We start from the raw sequence: 27,744 nt of genomic DNA, 5'->3' as shown, positions 1-27,744 counted from the left end.
ACTTTCTTGGAGTGTAGTCGCCTCCCAAAACCCACATGTGCGGAGCCTGACCTCCAATACGGCGAGAGCCTGTGGCGCCTTTCGATGGCCAGGCTTTCCAAACTGCACAGTTTTCGCCTACGCTGACGCCGAGTGAAAAGAGACCAGAGCCTGGCCAAGTCATGGAAGGAGGAGGAGGAGGCTGTGCATTCCGGCCTGCAGACTCAAGCCATAAATGGACACACACGATCTTCGAGTACAGTCCAAGCTCGCCCATAAATGGAACTGGCCATTAGAAAGGTAAATTGCAGTCGATTTAATTCAATGCAGGCCGAGGGAAGTTCCACTCGAAGTCGTGTCGTAGTCTCGGCTCTAATTACAAGTGTCTTGGGCCAGTAGTTGGTGACCTTTTGGTACGCTTCGCTGATTTGTTTAAGTGCAGCGCACGCACTTGACTTGGGACACCTATCCAGTCACAGTCCCACCCTTGAAGACGGCCCACTAATGATGATTAAGCGCTTGGGATCCGCTACAAAACGATCAATCATAAAAGGGCAGTAGCTAACGGAAATACGCAGATACTTGTGTGTATATTTTTGTTGTTCGTAAAGTGAAGAACCCAAAACGAGTATCAGACACTTCTGCGCACACCAAAACTCTCGACTTCTGTCTGTCTTTATTCGTTCTTTCCCCCTGCAGACACTGTGGTGCGTGTTTGGTTTGAATAGCAGGTTCCACGCCAAGTTTAGGCTCTTTCAATTCTAATTTATATGATTTTTACGTATTTTATCCGGCGGAAGTAAACCTTCGCTGGTGTTGTGCCGTCGCCGTCTTAGTCGCCTCTTGGCACTTTTGCTCTTGCCTCTTTCTCCACTTCTTGGGCCATGTTTATTTGTGTTGTAAATTGCGAATGCGCCCCAAAGCGGTGCGCAGTCGCAACACTGCCAACAAAAGGAGGTAGATTCAGACGGGTATTGAATGGCGAATAGATAGATACCCTTGAAATATTCATATATGAATATTGAACATGGTTGCAGGCTAGACTTAATCAGATCAGAAACGCTTCCCTCTTTTCTAGCCAAACATCACTTCAACATCGTAGTATCCACCTCAAGAGTACAAAGAGGAAAACATAACGCGTTGTCCCGCACTTCAATAAACAACACCAGAAACAACTATAGATGTATATATGTATGGGATACCCACAGACTTGGGCATTAGTTGCCGCTGGCATTGCGTACGTGCCCGGACCCGGCGTCGCCATCGTCATGATGATGTTGATGGTTTCTTTGGGTTTACCACTGACAAAGACGACAACCACGCATCGTAAAAAGAGTTTTATGCAATTGCCTATTGTATAATAGCTCCATGTGCCATGTCAGTGTGTATTTATGTATCTGTAGTGAGGTGTGTGTGTGTGAGTGGGGTATGTGCTCTGCATAATTTTATGATTTCGCCTGCAAGTTCCTGCAACTCAAGCCAACTCCGAGACCCATGTCCATTGGCAATTCCAAGCCCAAAGTCGATGCCGAATCGATCGCCGACTTCTTTTCTTTCTTTATTTTTTGTCATGGAACGCGTGGGCGATGAACGATGAGCAGACAGACGGCCAGCCAGCGCTGGGGCGTGCGTGGATTTGATGCATTGATTGAATTTAACGTAATACAATTTGGTCGGTGCTCTTGACCAGAAGGGCCATGCCACGCCATGCCATGCCACAAGGGCCCCCAGCATGAGTCAGGCAGTGATGTGGGCAGCAGCAAAGTATGATTATGTGACTAGAATGGGAATGCATGGCCAGAGGATGGACTTTGTTGGGCGATGGTAATTGTAAATGGCCGGACAGGTCGGTAGCTGCAATTCAGTGTTGCCAATTTAGCCAAATTTAGGCATGCGACTGCGGTTTGAAGCTGGAATGTGCAGCTTTTTTGTGTGATATATAATGGTTCTAGTTAGCGTTGAAAACAATTATTAATCGCTTGCAACAGAACAGCTATCGATGGGAAAGAAAAAGAAACCCACAAACAAAACCATTCAGAGATGAAAGAGGCCGAATTGGTAAGGAAAATATCAACATTCTACTGCATTTATTGTTGTATATTGTCATAAAGAAGTACAAAAACATTCTATAGAAGAGTAATCAAAACTTCAACAGGAATCTTTTAGCTGGAATTTCCTCCAGAGCAACCGTTAAAAATCATCACATCTCACATTTAAGAGCTAATAAAGTTTGAAATGCTTGAGCCATAAATCATATCAGCGATGATCTTGAAGTCTATTCGAGGCTTATCATGATTTATTTAGTTTCGTTTAATTTATGGCTTCCCCAGCGATATTTCTGGCTAATCCTCGGCGCAACGCTCAATGCATTCCTGTTTAAATTATCATACAAGGAGTACGCGTACTCCCGATTCAGTGGCAAGTAGCAGACTGGACTCGGGGTGGACCTTGAAATTCACCAGCTACATGCAATTTAAATATACAAAAATAACTAAATCTAGACATAAAAAGCGACAACAGGGCCGCGAACAAGAAGTCTTGTAAAAATGCAAATCAATAAGCAAAGTTTCCAGTTTGCCAGCAATAAAATAAATGTAAGAAGCCAACCATAAAAACCATCGACATGAAGTTCGGCATCAGGAGTACGAGTTTTTCGCTGTTATACGAGAGAATGCGGGTCTCCTTTTTTCTGTTTTTGTGTGTGTTTGTGTTTTGTGTCGCATCTGGCGGCAGCAGTTGCAATTTGGTTTAGTACCTAGGTGTTAATTATCGCTAAAAGTCAATGGCGGACAATCGGTGAAATCTGTACAGGGGCATCTCGCATCGCGAATTGTCGCTGTCCACCATATCGGCATCGGGGGCTGTGCTTTGCATCTGTGGCCCCAAGAGAATACTTAGAGAGGAGTGGGGACTCGAGCTTGAGTGTGCAGCTAAGTGGATTGGAGCAGAGTGGAGTCCAGTGGCTGGCTGCGGACTCGCTTGCAGGTTGTAGACCACACCACACACACAAACACACATTTTGTTGCAGTCGGACAGCTGTACAAGTGGCCAAGAGAGTGGCCACGATAATTAATATGAAAATATGTGAGGATAGAGCAGGACAACTCCCCAGGAACAGAACAGAACCAAGCCGAACCGAACAGAACACAAATGTTTGCTGCTATTTTTAGCGGGCCATTTTTAATGAGCCCTGTCCAAAGTCGTGCCAATGCTGGAGGTTGCTGGATATCCTGGCCGGGCCTGGCTACTCTTCCTCTGGCCCACCCGGGTGTCCTAATTATGCGCTTATTTCTCTCTCTCTCTTTACATTTATGAATTATTAAAATAATCAAAATGGAGCGAGTCCGGGCATTAATTGCTTTATAATAGAGATGGACGAAAAACATATGTAGTGACTGGTCGGTCAGACGTTTCCCCGTTTTGAGTTTCAGTTTCATTTCAGTATTTTGCTGTGCTCATATTTCTATAATTTATTGTAATGCACTTGGGGCGTGTTTCATTTCTCGCTTTAAAATGGCATAAATTTTTAAGCCATGCCCAAGCCACAGCCCTCACTCTGCTTCTCTCTGGATCGAGGCTGGGGTCTGTGGCTATTTAACAATTTATTGTCTACACATTTATATACATATATATATGTATGTATTCCTTTATTTTCATTTTTTGTCTGAACTCGACAGCGGCCACGACCACCTTGATGTTCATGTCCCGAACCCGACAACAGCGACGAAGACGACAACGACGGCGACGACTTGAGGCCAATTTACTTTACTTTTCATTCATGTTGTACTACGGCGGGTAATACGCCAGTGGAAACAAACAACAATAAACAGGAAAAAAAAGCAACAAAATAAGAAGAGAGAAAAGAATAAGAGAAAAAACTGTAAGCTGCGTTCATTACAAGTTGTTATTTGTTGTCTGCGGTACATTATTGCTCTTGTTCGCTGTTTTGCTCACCAATTAGCTGCAGTTGCAGTTCTGCAGTTTTGCAGTTTGTGGCCAAGCGAAAGACCCTGGCAACGAACTTGCGGCAGTCACTGTTCTGGCAAAGCTCAGCACAAATGGCAGAAGAGATTCGGAATTTCTACAGAATTTTAAACTCAAACGAAACACTCGCGAAGGTTGTAGAAAAACTGTTTCTGGAAAAGTCTAGCATGGCGTAACTGCAGCTTTGGCAATTCCTTAGCTTTTGTCACCTAGGTTCCACTGTTCTATTCTTCACATTTTGCAAAATATTTTTTACTGGCACAGCCAAGAAGTCAAAGAACTGCAACAGCATTTAAGTTGATGATGGGACTTGAAGAGCTTGTGAGTTTCTTGCTGACGCACCGGCATCATCATCACCATCACAATCATGATCTCAGACGAAGAGGCACATCAATCAAATGCCTCATTGTACATTGTTTTTACACATTTTGACTACAAGGGCCGTCACTTGAACTTGGCATTTGGTGTAAGTGACTATTAGGGGAAGTGCCATGAGAAGGTTCTTCTTCTAGGCCCAAGTCCAGGCCAAGCCTTCGGCAATTAGCCGTGAATATCAATCAACGCACCATTTGAGCGGAAAAACCGCTCAGCTTTTAATTACACAAAAAGTGCTTTGTGCTTTGCTTTGTGGCTGTGTGTGGGACTCAGAGTGGTTTGAAGGCCTCCCATGTCCCCGCCCACGGTCACCACATGGCAAACGCCTCTGCAGCACACACCCGACTCAATCTTGGATGTCGATGTTGCCGTGTCTGCGGCTGTCGATGTTTGTTACCAACTCGCTTGTTAGAATCGCATTTTCTCTCTCTTTCTCATATATGCAAAGCGGTCTGGTTGTTGGTCTCGGTCTTAGCCCCGGCTCACGGGCTCAGTAATAAGCCAATTGGCGTTGGCCACACTACTCGTACATTTTAATCAAGCCAACAAAGTCTTAAAGCCCACGCACCATCAAAGCCAAATATGTTCCGAGGTGTCGCCAAAGCTGTGAGATGGCGGCAGCTGTCGACCTTCGCCAGCGTTGACTCATGGCCTGCCCGTGTCCATAACCGACAAACTTGCTGGAACCGGAGCTGATGAAATTGAAGATTCTTTTTGGGTAGGCCCCCAAGTCCCCCCCCAAGTAATAACTTTTTTAGCTATACGTTTTACTGCATCTTCTTGCTGTTAGAGGTTTTCCATCTCTTCCTGATACGTTCTACAGTTCTTTAATGCTTCCGTTATCCACTGAAAATGAGCAATTCAAACACCGATATTTCCGCCTTCTTTGAGGAAACCAGAAATGACTGTCAAGCTGAATTAACAGAAGCGACTGCGACGTGTAGCTCTATGGCTACTGTTGACTATATCACTTACTGCGGTGGACTGGCTAGAGCCTGAGGGGTGTCTAGCCACTGGGCACTGGGCACTGGCCACTGGTTGCCAGTTGCCAGTTGCCGGTTGCCGATTCGATTAGGCCACGCAAATGTAATTTAATAAATGCGGTTGCCCATGTTGATTAGCATGTGCGGTTTTAGCAATTTACGAGTACTGCCGCATCCACAGGATATGAGCTGGCACTCTGACAATGACAGGATGCATCTGAAGTCAAGGCGCTCTCCGAGATGAACTCCGCACCGAACTCTCCGCCAACTCGGGACTGTAGACAGGGGAAATGTTTATGGTTATGTGCTCGCCTGCGGTGGCAGCTTCAAACGCTTGGTAATTGAATTTTAAATTGTGGCTCTACGTGCAACATGCTCCCCATGCAATCTCTCTCGCTCTGTTGTGGCAAGATTCATTTAAATTAAGTTATTAGCCAGCCCGATTGTGCTGTGACAGGGCGCAAACAAAAGACCTAGGCTCCAGCTTCAACGCCAGCCACGGCTCCTACTTTAACTCCAACTCCTACTCCAACTGCAGTTTAAAGTGCCCTGATATGGGGATATGGGATATATGCATGTCTACAACGGGTTTTTCGTCTCGCACTCGTATTCGTAGTTGTTGCTCTGCATTTGAAAGTTAAATTACGGTAGCGATATCGGAGCAGACATTCCGTTAATTGGCCGCACAACAGGCGGAGATCAGGCTGCGGGTAGTAGTTGGATACTCTTTTTTTTGACCAGAACTTATGGGATTTCCTTAAACTTTCTTAGCTGAGAGCTCTAGTCGGACTCCCTTAAGATATTCTGAGAAGTTCTTGATGGAAATGATTGTGTCCCCAAAAAGAAAAAAGGGACACATGGACTCTATCTCAAATAAATTTGAGATAATCTGCCTTTTGTTTGCGATATTTAAATTGCAGAAACGAGGCTTAGTCAGAAAATATACTGGACTGTTCTTTATTAAATCAAATAGAACTACATTTATAGTATCTTCATATGTAGAATATATGTAAGATTTGACCTATATAAATATATTGCTTTTTTGTATATCTTTTGGTAAGTGCAACCAATCTTCGCTGTGTCGTTGCAGCCTTTCCTTCTTGATGCTGTTTTTTTTTTTTGTCTTATTTTGGCTAAGTCCGCTTTACAGTTGCTACGAAAATTGTTGCAAATTGCAGTTTAAAAAGTTTCCGTGTTGGTTTTTTTTCTGTGTTGTGTTGTGGTTGTTGTTGCTGCGCGGCACGGCACCAACGTTGTTGGCGGCGGCGTCAGTGTCTGCGACTCGGCGGCGACTGCAACTAATATGAGTCATAAATTTAAAGCCTTAACTCGAGATGGAGGCTGGGTCGGGCCTGTAGTTGAGGTTGTGCCGTTGACAGGGATTTTCAAAACGAAATAAATTAACGGCATTACAGCTAGTTATATGCAGCGAGATCAGGGTCTGGTGCGGCATAAACCACAACGACTACGTGCAGCGACATCTGTGCGACAGCGACAGCGACAGAGTGTTGTGTTGGTGGCACTCGAAAGTTGAACTGTATCTGAATCGGAACTCACTCGTAACTGGGCTGGGCCAAAGTCGTCTGGCTACTTTTGCATTTGGTTGCATGCTGTGCTGCCCCCGTCTCTGCATGAGAAGCCATTTTATTGATACAGATACTCGTAGAGGCCAAATTTTGGGGTCCACTAAAAGAGCCGCTTGATGTCTGCTGTTTTATTTGTATTTTTTGGCAGTTCCTTTGCCACGGACCCGCAGCATGACATCATTTTGAGTTACTCCGAATCCCAATTCAAGTCTTTTTGTGGCTGCAGCAGCCCTACACAGCGGAAAAAACTGGTCGCCGTTTTTACTTTCGCTTTTGTCTTGAGCTCATTTTTTCTGACTTTGTTTCGGTCTCTGTGCTCTGCTCTTTTTTTTTGGCAGAGATATTTCGATGGTCTCCATTTTTATGTTTTTGGGTCATCCCAAAGAAGTGCCCGCCGCGTATATGGCAATGAAAACGAAACCAAGTTCTGGTGAAAGTAGGTTGTCCCACCATCAACATCACGAAATGGAAAACGCATAACAAGTGCAAGTCAAAGGAAGACCACATGGTCGGTGCCATGAGCGCGCTGAGCGATTGTGTCATGGCTGGAGCCCACGCATCGCATCGCCCACAAAGCCACCAAAAGCCTCCACAGACTAATGATGTTAGACAGGCACAGGTTGGCACTGACTTGGGACTTGTCTTTGACTTTACGTAGATTCGGTTTTGGGTTTCGTCTTCGAGTGATTTGCTCATCTGGTTCGGTGCCCACACAGTTTGACTCTTTTTGGCTTTTGCGGCAGTCAGAAGAGATCAATGCGAAATGCCTATATGTGCGAAAATTAATTAGAATTCTGTGGCTTTGGCTGGGAAAAGACCTTGGAATGGCAGCTCCAATCTGCTCCGATGCTTCGGTTCAAAATACTGAGTGGGATGCACAAACTAGTTGGTGATCAGAGCAGCCAAATGAGTCAGTGTTTCGGCAAATGCTTCTTGGGTCAGTCATCATAAATCTCTTCGGGGGCTGTCTTTGATGGAATGAAGGAGAGAGACATGACTGACGAATTACACAAAATCCCTTGCATTAATCTTCCGCCTGGTTGAAAGTAGCCACAAAAGTCTCTTTCCCACGAGTTTCACTCGTTTCACTCGTTTCACTCTGGCCATAAAACTTCAGTTTTATTTGCATTCAATTTAGTTTTCATCGACTAATGCCGCTTGTTGGCTAAATCTTTTGTTTCCTACTGCAATCAATCGCGAAAAGTCTTTAGACTGAAACAAGTTTTTTTTTGCTCGTGTCTTTTGATTTTGCAATTAAAATTTCTCCCTCTGATAGAGATCTGTGCACTGCGTGAAAGATGTGTCGCCTTATGGCGGAGTCTTCTAGGGAATGGAAATCACCAGCGAAGCATTCACTTGGGTCTTTTTGGGTCCCTTGGCTCATTTAATTGTGGCAATTTCTTTTGCCCACGCAGCGAGTGAGTCAAGTCGCTTTGGCTCATAATTTATAGGCATTATTATTGTAATTTCTCCCAGATGCCGGCGAGGGAGACGGAGCAGATCGCACGCAAAACAATCATACACGTAAAGTGAAAGTTTTGCACCTTTTGCCGCACAACAAACAACTAACAAACGCATCGGCATAAACAGTTTGAAGAAAACAAAAGTAGTCGAGGAGTCAGGTAGTCAGTCAGTCAGTCGTTCAGTCAGTCAGTTTGGAAAATCAGTTAGCGAGTCAGTCAGTCAGTGCGATCCCCCAAAGATGAGCCACGAACTCCAACCAAAGTACAACCCACGACCAGACCAAAGACAATGGCTTTCAAATGACTGGCAGCAACTTGTACTTCCAGCCAAAACTGGCGCCGACTGACTGACAAATGAGAGCTGCAGTAGTCGCTTTTTTTCTGACCAAAAAAATAACAAACCAAAACAAGGCAGAGCTAGAGATCTCCTACTGGCATCATCAATAAGCCGTAAGCAATTTGCGGCAAAAGCTGTGGGCAAAAATTTCGACAAATATTCGCATGCCAACTGTGCGTTTGCCTTGGCCACAAAAATCACTCCCAAGAGTCAAGCAAATCTGCCGAAAATCTAAACAATGCCAAAAACACGAACGAAAGACTAGCCTCGAAGTATTTGATACCCTTAAAGATATAGATATATTTTATGATGTTATAAAATACAGCTACTTGAGCTTCCTAAAATTATATGCAGAAAGACAAAACTTGATATCTGAAAGACTGGTTTCCCGACAGATTTAACCTATTGAATGTATACAAAATGAGCAATAAAGGTCTTTGCCAAGTTTCTGCTAGACGAAATCAATATTATAATAACTGCCTTATACCCTAGAGATTTTCTGAGACCTCAGCGTACAGGCCCAGCATCATTTTGGTCAAATATTGGGTTACTTGTAATGCCTTGACAAACTCTTTCTGTGACCAAGTGAGCAAAAGTGTGTCAAGCCAGCATTTGAAGCAATTATTTGTCATATTTTCTATTTGTGTTTGGGTTTCGTCTTCCACAAATGAGATGCAGAGAAAATAAACAGCATTAGTGGAGAGCTCATGACCAAAAATCCCAGTGACACGGCGTCTTCGGGCCCGCTTCCATCTGCGTATTCATCTTCACCAAACTCTCGACTCATCAAGTCCCACAATGACTTTGGCTTGGGATTTTTGCACAAATGAAAGTGAACGTTTCTTTTTGTTGTTTCCACTTTTTATTTTTTAACACTGCATTGGGTGGAAAAAACGGAAATTTGTCATGTAAATTTTTGTATGCCAGCGTTATTTGTGTCAGTGATCTCAGGTCTTTTTCAGCTGGAAAATGGTGTGGGAATATTTTTCTACTACTTTGTAATGAGTGTGGAGAGACTCACTCGATTTCTTGTTAAAGGTCTTTAAACTTGCTTTTTAAATATTATTTATGGCTGTTTTAGTTTGTTTTTAAATTAATAAATTAACAAAATTTAACTAGTTTTTTTTGTACACAAAATGCATAAAATATAAATGGATTATCTGAGATTACTGAATTTTTGTTTGGAATTTTGTTGAACTAGTTTTTGGTGTCACAAAGTGACACAAAAACTTGTTAAATGACGTTTGCACTTGTCCCCGGCTAGCACTCATCTTGATCTTGCCCAAAGCTCCCTCTAATTGAAGTAATAATACAAATGTTTTATATGCCACTTAATGTTTGCACTTTGAAGTATCCAAAAAAGTTGTGCTCACCATTTTATTCATCAACTGGCGGCCAAAATCAGTTCATACTGCCAACAGCTGCCAAACGAAGATCGACGCCAGCAAAAAGCGTTGGCTTTTTCTCTTCTTTTGGCTTGGCTTTTGCTGCCGTAGCAGCTGCCAAAAGCGATTTGCCGTCAAAAGAAACACACAGATACACAGGCACACACACTGGATATATTTCTTAATGCGGGAATCTAACGATATTTCACGCTTTTCTTGGTACACTTTTGATTGGTTTGCGCGCGTTTGGTTTTTTGGAATTTTCACAAGGTAAAATTGAAACAATTAACAGACGCCTGACGTAAACTTTCACTGCAATTCAATAAATATTTGTTGCTTAGATAATGCGCTCAGGCAGCAGCAGCGTCTGCAGCTGGGTATCCGCCAACACACAGGTAACACTGTCTCTGTGCACACACACAGGCTGGTACTCTGGTACTCTGGCACTCTGGCACTCGGTACACACTGTATACACTTCGTAGGAGACCCGCTGGTAGAGAGAACCGCACCGCACGCGCGCTGAAAACGAACTGAAATGTGAAAGAGCTTAAAGCCACTGCCGATCTTCGTTGCGACTTCAAACTTGGCTCAAACTGCGCCTGTCTGTGTGTGTGTGTGTGTGTGTGTGAGAGAGTGTTTCCTTTCACTGTGTGTGTGTGTGTGTGCTTATGTGTATTGGCTGTTAGGCAACTTTGCTGCCCACACTCGGCCCAGACGCTCTTTGCCCGCTCTGCTGGTCCATTTTTGGCCTGGACCGCTCGTCGGCAGCAAACCAGCCAATAATTTTTTTACTCTTTTATTTAGTTTTTGTTATAACCGAGACGCCTTTGCAGAAAAAAAAACCTATACGATTTGTGGCTAGCTTTTGATATTTTGTTGCTTGTTGGCTACCAAGTTTTTCAGCTTGCTTTGACTTTTGATTGACGTAATTTTTGAGCTTGATATTCAGTTGAATTTCTTGTATTTCCACATTTAACCGTTTTGGTGTCAGGCGCACATTACACGCCCACAACACCCACACACATGCATATTTATATACACAATACACTGACTAATTGTGGGCGTGTGTCTGCCTCTTTCTTAATGTTTCTTTAACATTTTGTTTCAACAAGAGTTTTGTGAACTTTCGCTGTGGCGCGGCACGGAACTGCTTGGATCGTGTGGGTGTTTAACCCTCCATATTGGACGTATAGCCATTGACTCATTCGATATGCATGGCTGGCTTGCTGTCTTATGCTAATTAACCAGCTTAAACTTTGGTATTCAAGAGTTTTCCTCACCGAAAACTAAAGACTTAGGCAACGAACTGACCAACAGCTGACCTTGCATTGGGGGGCCTGGACTATGTGTATCAGATCGGGGTAGAGTACCCCATTTAGAGGGTCCCTGGCCCCTATCGACATGGCAATCTTTATTGCAATGAAGTAATTTCCGCATGTAATGGGACAAGCGGCAGCAGGACCAGCAGCAGCACCAGAATGTCTACCATCTTACGGTAACCCTTTTCTCTTTTTGAGAACGCCCCGTTTTGCACATTAATTTCTACGCCCCGCAATTATTTCATGCAGCAAATGAAGTATGAAGGAACATTAACGCAAAACGTGTGCCACATACCAAAAATGGGGCTAAAAACGAAAAAAAATTAACAAGAATAATTAAAAATGCAAGCTCTGGGAGGCTCAACCCAAGCTCAACCCAAGGAAAAGGATGAGGCATGACGACCGCCCGGTGAAGTGGTTTTTGCAACGGCAACAGTGGCGGGCGTATTCGTTTTGGCCAACAGACCAGTCAAGAGAGAGCCGAAAATCAAAATGCAGTAAAACTTTTATTTTAACTAAAATAAAACCTGCTGTAATTGCCCAACAGTTAGGGGCTGGCTAAATCCACTTACAAATTTTTTAATTGCCAATATTCCTTTTTTGAATAGAAGAACAAGTCAATTAAAAAAATATCTAAAAAATATGTTGGGAATAATTTACTATCCAAATACAATTTTATGGCTGGGATGGGTTAAAGGCGAGAAAAGCGCTGAACTTCCCTTTCCCTTCACTTTTTTATGAATCTGTTTCTTTTCAAATAAAGTCTCAAATCTCAGCAAACCTCAAGTCATAGCTGTGTTACCCTCGTCGTGAGAGTGCATTCACAGCCAAATCAAGCAAACTGCAACAGCTGCCACATGTGCCGCCACAGAGGCAACAAGTGCGGCTAATTTCATGCAAGTCTGATGTCTGATCGGGCCACAGGAGGGGCAAAGACTGAGAGAAAAACCCACACGCGTCGTCTACACTTGGCATATTTAACACATTTAATGAAAAATCAACAAAACATCAGTATTTATGATGGCACAGGCGATTCGACTGGGACTTGGCAGTTGGTCTAGGGACTGCCCTCATTGTTGCTTCAGCTTCGAGGCGCCACATTGCCATCCGCTGGTCCGCTGCTGCGTTGCTACGCTGGTTGTGGCTTTATTAAGTTGCTGTTGTTGTGGCCGGTGGCCGTTGCCCGGACCTGCCCAAAGTTGTCTGTTTTTATTAATAAGTCATATTTTTATATGGTTCAACCAAGAAGGTAGACCCAGAAGCGGTAGCAAAGGCCCGATAATTTATGTTGTTTGCTCGGGCTTCGAGGAGGATGACAAAAGTTGCAGCCGGACCAAGGGCAACCAGCGGCAACCATCCAGCCAGCCAGCCAGCCAGCCAGCGCCAGCGCTAGCTAGCTATGTGGGCTTATTCATAAGTCACTTACACAGTCATTCACTCACACACTCGGGGGCACTCATTCATTCATAAACAACCCAAGCAAAAGCACAAAACTCGAAGCTCATTTTGTGATTAATTAAATGCAACTTTGCTTCGGTTTTTATACTCTTAAATAAGAGTATTAAGATTGTGACTAGGTGTTTGCAAAGCAAAGGAGAGAGACCCATGCCTATACTTCAGCAGAACCAAGAGCAGCTAGTCCACATCTTTATGTTTGATTCTATGCAAAATTATGCGTAATTTTTTATGTTATTTATCTCCAAGTGTAGCAAAGGCTTCGACTTTCAATCAGACTTCTTTTCTTAAATTTGCTGCTGAAAAAGTGTGCCACTGCAACAGAGAGACAGAGATACATGCAACAGGTTGCTGTGATGTAAGTGTTTATGGTTATTTACAACTTTTTTATGACTTTATTAGCATTTAATATCTTCTTCTTTTTTTCGTAACTCTGTTAGTGGGCGAAAGTTTGTTGCCCAAGTCTTTTGCCCTGTGATGAATGGCTAATGCACTTTGCACCTGGCGAACCAGAAAGCAACTCAAACGTGGCCAATTGGCCTCCGGATAAACCCAAAAAATTAAAAAAAAAAAAACTGTGTCAAAGTCCTACTAATTTCGCGGGTTCATAGTCATTTTCCATTTTCGCGAAAAACATTTGCAAAAATATAATTGCTCAGTGAAGGCAAAAAAATTGGCGAAAAAGTCAGAAATAGTCCAAGCATTACGCAATCATTTAAACATCTAATTTCAGTTTCAGTTTTCAGCACAAACAAATTGCAGGGCGTCAACGAATTAAGCAAATAGTAATAGCCATAGAAATGTTTGCAAATTTTGTTGTATTTTATCATGTGTTTATTTTATGTTGTTGCCGGCACAGTTTTCACTCTTTTCAACTCTTTTTCAGCTGTTCAAATGTTTGAACATTGCACAAATACATATAATAGTTCCGAGATCGGGGGAAACGTACACTTGAGAAGCGAGAATCGATTGTTCCGCTGGCAAAATATCGAGCGAGGTGCACACAATGCCGTGCGCCGGCAGACTGACTCTCTGGATCGCTCTCTCCCTCTGTCTGTCTCTGTCTCGGTTGCAGTTGCGATCGTGTTGGCCAAGTTAACAGGCCTGGCCAACAGCTGACACACACAGCTCTGCGGCTCTCTATTGGGGCAAACCTTAGAAAAGGCAAAAAACTAGTTTCGTTTAAGTGCGGAATGGCATTTGAAAATCAGTTTGAACGTATAACAGTTTCAGATTGAGAGAGCGAGACTGGCTAGAGAGAGGGAGAATCAGTGAGAGAAAAAAACCAGATAGAGAGAGAGACAATCGGAGTGGCAGAGACACCAAACACCGAAGTGAGCGACTGACTAATTTGTTGTAGCTATTGTATTTGTCAAGTCAACTGATAAATTGAGTTGATATTGAAAATAAAATTAATTATATCTTCAAAAAATGGAACAACAACGAGCGGATTTTCATGGGGATTAGGCAAGAATTGAAGTTGGATCTGAAGCCGCAAGCGGATCTTGTACTTGTGGCTTAAAAAATATGATTTCATTTTGATTACCTTTCAAAATGAGGTCAGACTTGTATATAAATGCGTCATGGCAGATATTTTAAAATGAATTTATAAATAAATTTATACTGAGTTCATCCTGCAACTTGTTTTAGCAACTTAATTCATAGGTATAAAATGGCTAATCAAAAACATATAAATAATAATCATACAATACTGGCAATGATTCTTCTAGATTCTTTATACAAATCGTTTGCAGCTCAGCATATCATTAATTTTGTTTTCCTGCTTTTCGAAAGAACATCATCAATTAGGGAATGGCTTTATTAATCAAGTCAAGTGCTTATCAGAGCTGATATCAAGGCGATACGTTGTTGAAGAAGTAGGCCAGTTGGGGGAATCTGCCAGTCGTAGGAAATTAATGATGGGGTCTTCAACAGCAGGTGGGACTACATTCAAGTATTTTCTTATGGGATTTCATTTCTTATTATGCCTTGAATGGGCTTTTCGTATCAATACATGGAAGTAGATAAATCTTCTGCTCATTAAACAAGCTTCATTGATGTTAATTTCCTCCTTAATGAAACTTGTTTTGGATGGGTGCTGGAAAATCAGTCAAGAACACACACATCGATGGTAAATGGAAGATGTTTACCATTAAATAACCAACCTTTATCGAATAATTTTCCTCTCTTCTATTTACTGTTAATATTATTTTAATGTTTAAAGGGTTGGCTGAACCCGTTCCGCCCGTCTTTCATTTAAATTTTAACACTTACATTTTATTAAAAACTCAAAAATGTATCGAATTCAGCAGCTCAATTTGAGTCACGTTTTATATTTCTGCTCAGATCCTTTTGGCGATTTAAAAGACTTGACTGGTGCTTTCGGGTTTTGGGCTTTTGGCCAGCTCCAAAGTCACGTTTCCCCCATAGACAGCACGTACGCATAATGGAGGTGCAGTTGCAGTTTCAGAGCCAGTCCCAGTAAATGGTTTATGTTATTTGTTTGCTAATTTATTTATGTTTACGCGTTTTACTCCATTTGTGGAAAATAGGTAAATGTTTAATGGGGGGCTGCATGGGGAGGCTTGCATAAGTACTTTAAATAATTGCGCAGGCCAAGGCGCCCATATAGCAACTATATGCAACTAGTTACCCTCTCCGCCCCAGTCATTATGATTTATTTGACTTATACAAACCGCACTCACCCCCTCAGATTGCGTTGCATAAGGCACACTGTTGACGGGGCTGCCAAAACGATGACGTTATGCGAGGCGCGTGCTAAGGCGGCTCTGACGCGGCTTTGAGGCGGCTCTGGGGCTCTGACCTAAAAACCTCCTCTACTACGGTAGTTCGACGCCAACGCTGGCAACGCAGCCGAGGCTGCATTTGGCCTAAACAGAAATGCAAAATGCAAAACTCAAAATGCAACCAAATGGAAGCACCAATGAGGATAGAAGACTTTTGCATACCCTGTACAAAGATATATAAAATATAAATCGATTATTTGTAAGCATTAATCTCTTAGGATTCTCGTTTGTTAAGGACCAATAGATATCCTTTTAGCAAACAACAAAAACATCCCCTTTTCTCAAGGATTTCAAAATCCTTCCCGCAGCAGACATCACTCATTGGGATAGTGTATATTGTGACTGCCGAGAGCATTGAGCGTAAACAAGTTGGCCTGACAGTGCAGTTAGACATTAGATGGGTAAGTGATGAGCCTGTTGAGCGCGTTGCTTGCCAGCTTTTGCAAATTACCTGGGATCGGCTGTGCAACTCTGACTTGCTGGTTGGATGGCCGAAAAAAGCGCCGCCAGGCGAGTACCGTTGGTTGCCACACCAACCTACATAGCCGAAGCAAAGCGGCAAATGCCGCACGATGCACGAGTGCGAGGAATGTCATAGAAGCTCTAACGTTACCAGGGAGACTACACGGCTATCTCGTACTCCTAATTGAAAAATGCGTAGGTTAATCCCCCAGAGCCCGAACCCGAGATAGAGTCAGAGAGGAGTAGAGTGCTGCGACTCGCAGAGAGAGGGTCAAGCTCCGGCCAATGCACGGATGCAGAACTCTTTGCATTTTCCACAACAGATTTTCCCTGGCTCTGGCACTGGCACGCATCTTCTGGACAGGCCCAGCCGGATCGGGCTAGGGCAGCAGAAGAAAAACCGGTTTTCTCTGTTTGTTTGTCCATTTTCCTGCCACATTTCGCCCCCTTCCTCTGTCTATCCCCCCCTGTGCATTTGTTGTTTGCGCTCATTTTCGTTACGTACGGAAAGGAAAAGGCATTGAAAGAACCAAACAAGAAGTACCTACGAGCTCGCAGTAGTTGTATCTTTTGGCCATTAGGAAGAGTCCAAGAAACACACACAGACACACACACATACGCATGAAATGCTAGCGGTTATGGAAATTCCTTTGAAGAGACTTGCTTGCACGCACACATACACACACGCACACAGATACACAAACAAAGGATGTGAGGAAGCAAGAAGTCAGGCAGTGCCATTGCCAGTGGCAGGCAGACAGGGAGAGAAAACAAAGAACAACATCGACCAAGTGTTGTTGTTGCTTTTGGCACTTGGAAGGCAATGAAAATTGGCCGTTTTCCTGCCATAGATACAACACTTGCCCCATGAGGTATCATCAACCACATCATCCCCATCATCATCATCATCATCATCTCAATCCCGATCCCGATCCCGATCGTAATGATGTTTGTCTGGTAGCAACTTAAGGCATGACACTGCCGGTTTTCTTTTTAGGGTATCACCACGGACCCTCTTCTCTTCTCCTCTGTGCTGCTCTGTTCTCTGCATGCCAATAGAAATTCGGTTAGAATTTGTATCTTATTTCCTTTATTCTGTGGAAAAATGCCTAATCAGCATTTTATTGTTGTAGCTACTGGGGGCAGGACGGGACCCTCACACTGATTGAGAGTGAGAAAATGTAGCGTGACTCGGGATGGAAATGCCTACATAATTAGAATATAAATGGCCATTTTGTTGTGGTTTCTTGAGCATGCACGCTTATGACTATGTAGATCATGTAATTGCTGGTTAAACTTGGCCTTACAGTAGCAATGCATTTCCTTATTGCCAAATCAGAATCCAAAGACTTGCCAATAAACTTGCCAAATGTGGGAAGTGTTTTAATGAGGGATTTGCTGGAGAGATTAAGGCAAAGAAGATATTGTTTTTAAGGAAAATTTTCATTAAAGAGTATTTCCTTGAAGCTGCTTACCTTTAATAAATGCATCGGCCACAGTCATCGTCGCTGCACAGCTCATAGAACAGTTAGAGAACAAAAGACTTGGGCAACAAACTTGAATAAATTTACAGCCGACTGCACAATAATCAGAGAGAGAGAGAGGCGAGACAGGGAAACAGATGGAGAGGGATTGGGACTGAAGGCAGAGTGCAGCATTCTTGGCTCTTTACCAATTAATCAAACGGCTAAAGAAACGGTAAACGAAATTATGTAACTAATGCAACAACTACGCCCTGTCCCTCCCTCCCAGCAACAAGCCTATCGTCAGCGAAGCGTTTGACGCCACTAAACTGTACAACATTTCCAACACTTGGCTTGGAGGGCAGGCCCGGCTTTCGGGTTGGGTTTTTGGGATGGGGGGCATCTGGCAAGAAGAAACTGGTAGATGGAAACTGGTAACTCGTAACTGATATGCATGCGCAGAGCGTGTAAATAATTAGACGAGAACTGGCCCAAAGACAAAGGCCGAAGCATGATTAAGAAGTTCTTCATGCAAAGCAGGTCCGAGCCCCGCGTCGTTCTATAGGGGGTATGCCTCGAATATGAGGGAAGATGGCTTAAAAGAGTAAGTACTGGAACATTTGAGATTACTTCTCGACATGACTGCGCTGGGTATCTTTTGCTGGGATTACGAGGGTATCCAGCATTCCATTTGCGATTAGAATGCCTTCGAAGTTCTTGCCTTTCATTCCTGGGGCAAGAACAAAAAGGAATTTAACTGAAGCATAACTTGAGCCTCGGCAAATCTTAATTTTTATGGTTATAACATTCATTTGCCCGTAATTATGAGCACTGAATGAAGCAGAAGAACTGCCGCAGAACCACAAGAAGTAGAAAAGGCGTAGAAAAGCTTATTTTGTAATTAGACAGAGACCAGAGGCAACAAGCAGCTGCGACGATTGCTGCTAGTCTCTCTAGGTATATGGCTCTTTCTCTGGCTATGGGGCGGGCCAATGAACTGCTCTGTCCAACGAACTTGATTTGGTCTACGGGTTCCGGGATTCCTTAGTCGCTGCTGTGTGTCTGAATGCGTATGCAAATGGACCCGCAAGAAAAGGTCAACTGTGGCACAGAGAGACTGTCTCAAAAACAGCGGCAACAATTACAAAATATGCGTTAAAAATGCAGAGGCCGCCTGAATCGAACACGACCCGCAACGAGCAAAAAGAAAGAAGGAACACAAAAAATACTGAAATAATATGGCCACAAATCGTGATAAGCAATGCCGGGGCAGAAACTTATTGGCAAACATTGGCCAACAACAACACACAGCAACAAAAGTACGGCAAGAAGGAAGGGTTTGCCTTTTGTTGACCGAAGATTTAGATACTCTTTAAAATGCAGTGTTTGATTAACATATATTGCAATTCCATTTCTTTCTTTGGTTTTAAAATTTGTAATATAGGGATCCAGTCTTAGTGGATCTCCTTGCTTTGTATCTTATCATCAGATGGACAGCTACACACTTTCTCGGAAGATCTTCCTTATATATAGATGAACATTGCAAACAGCCGGTCAAATTCGAATCACTTGCTGCAAGGGTATCACGAAAAAAAAACAGGCTTGGCCTCCCCAGCAGCAACAGCAACAGCAACAACCACAACAATCAAATGGCCAGGACAGCGGCAGCATTTTGTGAACCACTCTATTTATCAGATACAGAGGGGGAGTGGATTGGCAAGAGCGGGCTGGGGGTGTGGGGAGTGCTGGTTGGCCAGGCCAACTAGTTGGCTCAATTGCTATGGCCAGTGTACATATTATTGAGCGATTTTTAGTGCCTCGGCCACGCCGCTCTCTGCGCTCATATTTTTTTTGATGGCGCGCTGAAAGTCAACTCGAAATCTCCACTACATGTGTGTTAGTAGTAAAAGTTGTTGCAGCTCAGCTGGGGCAGAGACTGAGTCTGAGATACTGGCTCTGTGACTGCGACTGCGACTGCGACAGCGACTGAGATCGAGGAGTGAACGACCATCAAGGTAAGACTGCAGCAAACAATGGCCAAAGCCGCACGTCGTCATCGTCGGCGTCGTGCCCAGCTCCAGGTGAATGTGCGGCTGAACCCATTCCCCAAACCCACTCCCCGGTAGACCCCGCCCGGTCTTTGGGTGTAGCCCCAGTCTGCCCGCAGAATTGTAACGCGTTTTGGTTTTAGTTTTTGTTGTTGTTGGTGTTTTTGCTTCGTATTTGTTGAACCACGGCACACGGCACTCGCCACTCGGCACTACGGCACTCTTATTGTTTTTGCTTATTTGTTTCTACGTATTAATAACATGTTGGCCGCAATCGCTGCCTGTTTTAAAAATATGCATACCCACAGAGGCTGCATGGAGGATAGAGGATGGAAGATGGTGAACAGAGGACCGAGGGCACAGGGTCTAGGGTTTTGCTAAGGAATTATGAAAGGATTTCCACACAGAGATCTCAGAGGCACGGCGTGCGTGTAACCGCCCTGACTAGAGTCTGTCTGTCCGTGTCTACTAATAATAGTAATACACGGCCAATAATAAGTTTTAATCATCATGATAATGGCGTGCTTATGGTAAGTTCCTCTCCACTCAGAATTCACTTTCTGGAGACGAGAAGTGCGCTTTCATCTGATGTCTCCATAAAAATCTTTCTACCCGATTTTAATACATTTTTGCTTTTAAGCCACAGCCAAAGCCACAGCCTCAAAGCTAAAGCTGTTGACGTGGGCGTTTCATTTGGACTTGACGTTGGTTAACCATGTTGCCAGAGAATTGCATTGGCATCTGCTAGAAAAATCTATAAACTCTCGAACATATTTTTATTGGTATAAGCATCTTGATATTAATAAACAGGAAATTCCCATTAAGATGCCAGAATGTTCGTTTTCTTCCAAGAAGCGCTTTCGATTAGGATTTTTATTGAACTCATTAGGAAATTCCTACAGCAAATTAAACTGAGTTCGAGATGGTATCAGGCTTAAGCCATAAGATCTCCTTTTAAACAGCGCCCTTTCAGCTCATAATAGTTTTCTGCTCTTAATACCCTTCTGGATGGTTTGCCTCTTCTCCTTTTCTGACTTTCTAGAAAGTTGTTTGTCAGAGACACTGCAAGAATATATTAAAGTCTTCTCTTTCCGTATGAACTTATGAAATTTCCATAAGTTTCCAATTCGCTGTATGGATCACGAATCTTTTTGGTGAATGTCTTTTAATATTGATATTCCGTTGGGTTGAGAGCTTTTATTTAATATACCTGGGATTATGTGTTGCATATTTTTTAAGCTTTCATACCAATACTTTAATTTTAGTCAAGGAAATAAAGACAATTAAATTGTTTATCAATTAAAGATGGAATAACTCTCACAGAAACTTTTATTCCATAATCTCGGCAATGTCTACATGAATCATCTCTCTTTGCTTTTTTTTCTATCAATTTATTCAGCCAAAATGGTAAGCTTTTTATTTGGATTATGATAGAACTTATTTGGTGTTTCATACATACATCATTAATTTCATTTCACAATTAAATCTTGACAAGGCAACCAATTGAATCTTATATGGAATCTACAAAAGTCTAACAACTTAATGCATTATTTGGAAGTTATTAAATAAACAAAAATATAAAATTAGAATATAGAAATCTATCGTTTGCTCTGGAAGTTGACTCTATCCATATTTATACATTTCCCTCGCACAAATCCTCTTTATACAATATTCCGTAATACATTTCTTTTACAGTTACAATTAAGCATTTCAAGTGGGTGAATATAATAAATTGTGAATAATATATAAAGACCAGTATTGCGACAAATGTTCGCAATTAAAACGGTGCCAATGAAGGCTTTGTTCCGTTCGAAATTGAATATCAAATGTCAGAACAGAGCGTAAACTTGCCAAATGCCAAACTGGTTTTTTCTGCCCAAAAAAGCAACACACATTTGCATGCAAGAAATAAATGAAATCAATGCATACACACATACACACAAACACACACACATACTACTAGCTACGCGAGAGAGATACCAGAGACAGACCCCCAAAGTGGTTTGCCTTGGTTTGATATATGACTCGAGAGTGCACAGAGTTCGCTTGGACATTAGAAACCCGTACAGAAAGACAGCTGATCGGGCTGCTGACGCATCTGCTTGGGCAATTTCATTAAAGTGAACAGGTTAGGACTGGGGTTTTTTTCTGCTGCATTGTGATGAAGTTCAAGTGGGTTCTATAACTACATTAATAACTATTGGTGACCTTAATTACGGCCACATGGCCCTCCTCTGGAACGAAGTTCGAGGCTGAAATAAGAAAAAAAAAACTCAAAGGCAACTCAAACAAACTTGCTGAAATACATTTTCTCTGTCTAGCACGGAGGCAGCATTAAAGTTTATGACAATTTAATTAGTTTAATCGATGCGATGAGATGAGGAGCTAGTGGTAGTCGGTGTGCGGCTACCTGCTTGGATATTTATGGAAAGCATAAAACTTAAGTGTTGCATAAGTTGGGAGCCAACGATGGGATCGGATAGGATCGGTTGGCCGGGGCTGGTACTGGGGGTCTTTAAGCTGCTTTAATAGTTTGCTTTGGCTGGCCGATGATTAATGCTTATTGCCCATTGCCCTTTTAGCATTCTTGGCCCTCTCCCATACATTCGCACACATAACTGTAAATCGTTAAAGTTATTAAACGCAATTACTGTCAATAGTATTGGGTATTTTTGTTCAGTCCGTAATGAATTGCACGAATTTCGCTGTTTGGGGCCAAGAACCAGACAAATGCGAAAGTTCAAAGACACCCAGAAAGAAGAAAAAAACTGTATGTAGACCCATACAGAGGGAGGGAGATGTGTATCATTCATTTGCCATTAACAAAATATATTTATTTTACGCCTTTCGTTTTGTTTCGATCGAAATCTTGGAAAGCTCTTAATAGGATTTTGTATTTTACATATGTTTCGTTGCCGCCCCAAACATACGTGCCTCGAAAACGTGAATGGGTTCGATCTCCCCCGATGATGTGTGCGGAATAAATTTTGATGATCTCATGTCGTATGTCGACTCCAGGGCGAAACACTTAAGGTGACATAAAAATGCTTGTGGGAAAACTGACCAAGATCTGGGCAGCACAACTAAATGGGAAAAGAGCCGAGACCCAAAGATCTTTGCTCTGGAAAAAAGGGAATCGCATCGTAAAATGTATATGGGCTGCGACAAAGTTTTAATGTTAGGGTAGTCCAGAACTATAGTTAAAGTCTATAGACATTACACTTTTATTACAAACTGAAGTAGGTCGTAGGCATTTTTATGGCCTGGGGATTTAGTTCTAGGCTGGCAGTAAGAGCATTTAAATTTCATTCGGAAATGAGAGATGGTACTACTCTGAGTATGCTATTTTAACGACTTTCTTTATTGCTTACAAAATTGTCTGAAATACATAAATTAATTGCATTATGGGATTGGGCACTTGGCCAAATGATTGCATCACTTGTTGGTTTTTTACACTACCAAAAACCATTTCACAAATTCATGAAATACTCGCGTCAGACAGTCTTTGGCTTGGGCTTCTTTGAGATATTTTTACAAGCGACGAGTTACCAAAAATAGTCAATTAGCAAATGATTCAGTTCGGGTTTATTTTGATTATTTATTGACAGTCGACTGTTATGTGCTCAAGAAAACAGAAATCTCGAAGGAGAGAGAGAGAGAGAAGTTGAAGAGTAGAGGCATTTTCGTAAAGAGCCCAGACCAAGCCCAGTTGAGGGTAGTGCAAGCCGGGCCCGGTCCGGGCCATAAATTCCAACAGCTTTCACTTGACTTGTCGCCATGTAAAGATACGCGATCTTTTTTTGTTGTATTATTTTGTGATATTTTTTTTTCATTGCTCTAAAGTATTTATTTATTTATTTAGTTATATCTGTGGTGGGGCAGTAAGTGCATCATGTATTTTCGTGCTGTAAGTTGGGTTAAGCCAGCTGATTTGCCACACTTTGGTTTTGAGCACGTCAAGTTCGTGCCTTAAGTCTTTCGTTTCGCTTGCCTGGTGGCCCGTTGCCACGGATCTGCATGCCTATAGCCCTGCAGCCACTGCTGCCCCGTTGCCACGCATCTGGATACCTTTATATTCGTATACCCAACGGTTGGTGGCTGCTGTTGGTGGAGCGTATGGTAATAATAATTTTGCACGGGGCAAACCGCTCCTCTGTAGCACTGTTGGCGGCATGCAACTTTGTAGGTAAATTGCGCTTAATGATTATGTTCAGTGGACTCTCCAATACATATACAATGTATGGTATGGAGGTGTTGGAATTTATGTCTCTTTCTGTCCTTCTTCGATTCTGAGTGGTCTCTGAGGAGGCGAACGGGAACCTCATCAGGATGTATGGTTTTAATTCAATTAGTTGGCCTACCGCTGCAATTAAATTTTATAAATAATAAAATTACTTAATATTAAGTCGAACCTGCCTTCTGCTGCCCCTGCTGCTGTGTCGTGCCCAGCCCCGATAAATATTGAGTGTTTTTTATTTATACTTATTTTTATACTGATTTAAATTCAAGGCTGTGGTCATTCAGGCATTACGGCAAACATTTGTTTGCAATTCTCTACGACGCTGTTTGCGATTACTCTTTTTAAAATATCTGACAAAACTAGAAAGAAACGTGTCCGCATAGTTGAAAGACCGGATAAATCTCTGCGAAGTAATTATGCAAAGAGAAAATCAACAACAGATTTGAATGCTGTCAAATAAAGTTTCGCAAAACAACAACACGCCTTGGAAATATTTAAATAATAAACAAAAGCCCAGGTATAAAGGAAATAAATTAAAATATAAGCATACATATTGATATAGGGAAACAAACTTGACCCAGGTATTATTATTCCCCTCCTCTCAACATTAAATATAATTGTCTAGACGAAAAATGGATAATTAATACTGGTGAAAAAATCAAATAACTAGACATTTTTTCCCCATTTGCCGCCCTCAAGTATTTTGCAGTTACTGTTTGACCTTCGAGGGGCGGTAGACATTACCGTCGCACATCAATGAGCAGCAAAAGCTATATAAAAAACCTGTATATTGTATATATATCTTCGAGAAACATTAGAAAAAGTCTAACAATTGATTGACTTTGGCTTTGCTGATGAGCAGATAAATACATATTTATACTCGTAACGAAGACACGTCAATAAATCTTGATTGAAATTAAACGCTTCACTAATTATAAATAAATGTGCTTAGCAATCAATGAGATCAGACTCTTTAGGAAACTGTTTGCGTGGAATGAGAGTAGTGGCTACATTTTTACATATACATTTGTTTTGGTGCACGAAAGAGTCCTTCGGACTACTTCATTATCGAAGAACTCTCATGCTAATAAGCCTCAAAGGAGCAGAAACCAAATAGATATTGGGCAAGCCATATTCTGAAAACCACTTGAGACACCACAAAAGACCTACAAATTAATTTGCTTAAATAAAAATAATTAATGACTAATATCAGTATAGAATGTTTTGTCAAAGGAAAAGGCTAAAGAATAATTTCTGTACTTTTCTCAGACTAGAAAACATAATTCTCATGGAATTTTCAGCTAAATCATAGGCGCCACCTTATAGCATATTTTACCAAAATGTTTACTCATAATCATGTTTTGGAAACCACAATAACAAAAACAAATCAACCACAAAACTCATAAAAAATAAATTAAGTGAAATGAAAAGCAATAAATAATTTGCCAATCAGCGTACATTTGAAACTTGTTTTGTGGTTTTCGGCTAATGATTAGGACAAATTTTACATTCAATTAGTGGGGGATTACTTACCAATAATTTGTTGTTACTCATTTCTCCGCAAAACAAAATTTGTTGCCCGGTTTGAGATGGAGACTTTCTGGTTTTCTTTATGATTCTCTAGTTTTATTTTATGTTTCTTTTACTCACTGCACTGTAATTGATTATATTTGTGGAGCTTCAGAGACTCACTTCACTTGATAAACACACACTTAAATCACAAGTAGGAGTACTCTAAATGGGTTTCTTCTCTCTCTGGTTTAGAGATCTGCAAAAGGATGGCTGGGATGGTCAGTGGCTGGATGGGAGTTGAGTGGGATGGTTTTGCAACGCCAACGCATTCAAAAATCAATTGCTCTCAATTGGAGTGGCCATAAATAAGCAACGGAGAGAACATATATCATGCAGATACAACAGCAACTCAGATGCAGACACTCGTACAAATTGCAATGGCCCATTGCCGATCATTTGTTGTGTTGGCGTTTAATTTGCCAATTGTGATGAGTTATAGCGAAGAAGATCCCGAGCTGAACTGCACTGCACTGCACTGCACCGATCCGACCTGACTTGATCTGTTTGTATAGACAATTCGATTCAGCAACATGAACTACATCCAGCAGCGGCAGCAGTCTCAGCCTCAGCAACAGCAGCAGCTTCATTAAGCGCTAAATTTAGACAGCCCCCAGAGTCCATAGAGCCCTCGAACCGGATATGGCTTAATGCAGAGAGAACCGATATCCAAGACCCTAGATCTGGCAGCAGCAGCAGTAGCAGCAGCAGCAGAGGCAGCGTTCCACCAGCATTCAAACAGCGTTCAACTTTATTTAAACACAATTATTTGCTGGGGCCAGGCCCAGAGCTGGGAGTCGTCTCCCTGGCTGCTGTTCACTTACACATAAATTTGCATGTGCAACAAATTTGCTGCAGCTTCGCTTTTGGATATTGCTGCCACCGCTGATGCTGATGCTGCTGCTGCTGTTGTTGCTGCTGTTGATGCTGCCGTTGCCGTTGATGTTGTAATTTAGTTAATTTTGCCTATTCCAAGGTGGCAGGGAGCCCAAAGAACAACCCATGTCAGAGACCCAGTCCCCCAGACCTCAGACAGACACAGACTCACAGCCAGGGCTCGTGCCCGGCCTTTCTGGCTCGCGTTTTTGTTCTCTTTTCTTTTGGCTTTTATAGAGTTGTTGGCTTTTGATTGCGTTGGCGTTGTCCCTGGATATTGTTCGTTTTGCATGTTCTCGTGCTGTTTCACTTTTTGTTTTATTGCCGACAATTTGGCTAATTATATATAGGTAGCGACAAAATATTGTTGTTCATGATTTCACTTATGTTTATTGCAATATGCCATTTGTCAATTTGGAAATTGCTAAATTATGCGATTGGAAAAGTGTGTTATAGGCAACTTTGAAAGCTTTTTTATTAAATTTATTTTGTATTGTTTTATTGTTTGCAGAAATAATTCACAAAATAGTTAATCAAAAAAATAAATGTGTTTTAAGTACTTTGAACTCATCCAATTTTATTCACAAATAGAATTGTTGGCTTATTTTTAAATGTTAATTCGTTAATTCGTAAGCAACCATTTTTAAATCATTTAATGAATCATTTTAGAAAAACCTTCGTTGTTGTGCAAAGTAAGGAAAACATCTATTAAACAGTTCAAGTTTTCAATTTTTAAAACATTTTTGAACTTGTTCTTCAATTTAGATATTTGTGAACAAATATTAATTTTAAGGTTATTTGACACAAAAATTAAAAATGTTATTAAATTCGTTTTAGCTATAAGCTTTATTTTTTTTTTTTTATTCCAGGAGTGATAATTATTGCATTATATTTTATGAAAGTTATTATTAGGATTTGAATTAATTTTTTTAAAGGTTGTGAAAAACGTTTAATTTGTTTTTCATTTACACTTCAACACTACAAGTTTCCAGTTCCCCACAATCTCTTATTGTTAATTTTGTATAATATTTGCAATTAAAATTAATGAATGTAATTAAATAAAACGTGAAGTAAAGCGCGCACACATGAAATCGATTTGAGACGAGACGCGATTTTCTGTGTAATTTTTCTTTTTATTCGCAACGATGCGCGCAGACGACTTGGCTGGTTATTAGGCACGACTCGGAATGCGGCAAATGGTCCAGGCATTGCCCCAACAAACCCCCAAAGTGGCAGCTCGTAAGCCAACCAAATGACGTAAGCCCGATCCGTCGGTCAACGAACGAGAACAACGTAAGGAGATCGGTGTTGAGACGACGCAATGGAGCTGGTAAGAGGTACGAGGGCACCCTCTCAACTTACAGATCCACCAAAAAACCGCTTCACACGTTGAAGTTCGCAGCAAGACTGAGG

The 27,744-nt window shown here is 41.9% G+C and overlaps 1 protein-coding gene and 1 long non-coding RNA gene across 3 annotated transcripts in view; both read right to left on the bottom strand.

Annotated features, from left to right (window-relative positions):
* The window catches only part of LOC117582657 (fibrillin-1-like), a 46,801-nt gene extending 35,924 nt beyond the window's left edge, over positions 1–10,877 (bottom strand). The window contains exon 1 of the mRNA XM_034270562.1: positions 10,081–10,877. The gene's annotated coding sequence lies outside the window, so the exon portion shown is untranslated. The remainder of the gene's footprint in view (positions 1–10,080) is intronic.
* A 14,542-nt stretch (positions 10,878–25,419) lies between these two features.
* LOC117582062 lies at positions 25,420–27,732 on the bottom strand. Of its 2 annotated transcripts, none has more exons than XR_004573700.1 (2): positions 27,694–27,732; positions 25,420–25,654 (listed from the first exon to the last, which is right to left on the bottom strand). It is a non-coding gene; the product is annotated as an uncharacterized LOC117582062 (long non-coding RNA). The 2 variants fall into 2 exon arrangements; XR_004573701.1 differs by lacking the exon at positions 27,694–27,732 and adding an exon at positions 27,415–27,681.
* Positions 27,733–27,744: the final 12 nt, after the last annotated feature.

This window comes from Drosophila guanche, unplaced genomic scaffold (assembly GCF_900245975.1).
Source record: "Drosophila guanche unplaced genomic scaffold, DGUA_6, whole genome shotgun sequence".
Lineage (NCBI taxonomy): Eukaryota > Metazoa > Arthropoda > Insecta > Diptera > Drosophilidae > Drosophila > Drosophila guanche.
This window is presented reverse-complemented; position numbering and strand designations above follow the sequence as displayed.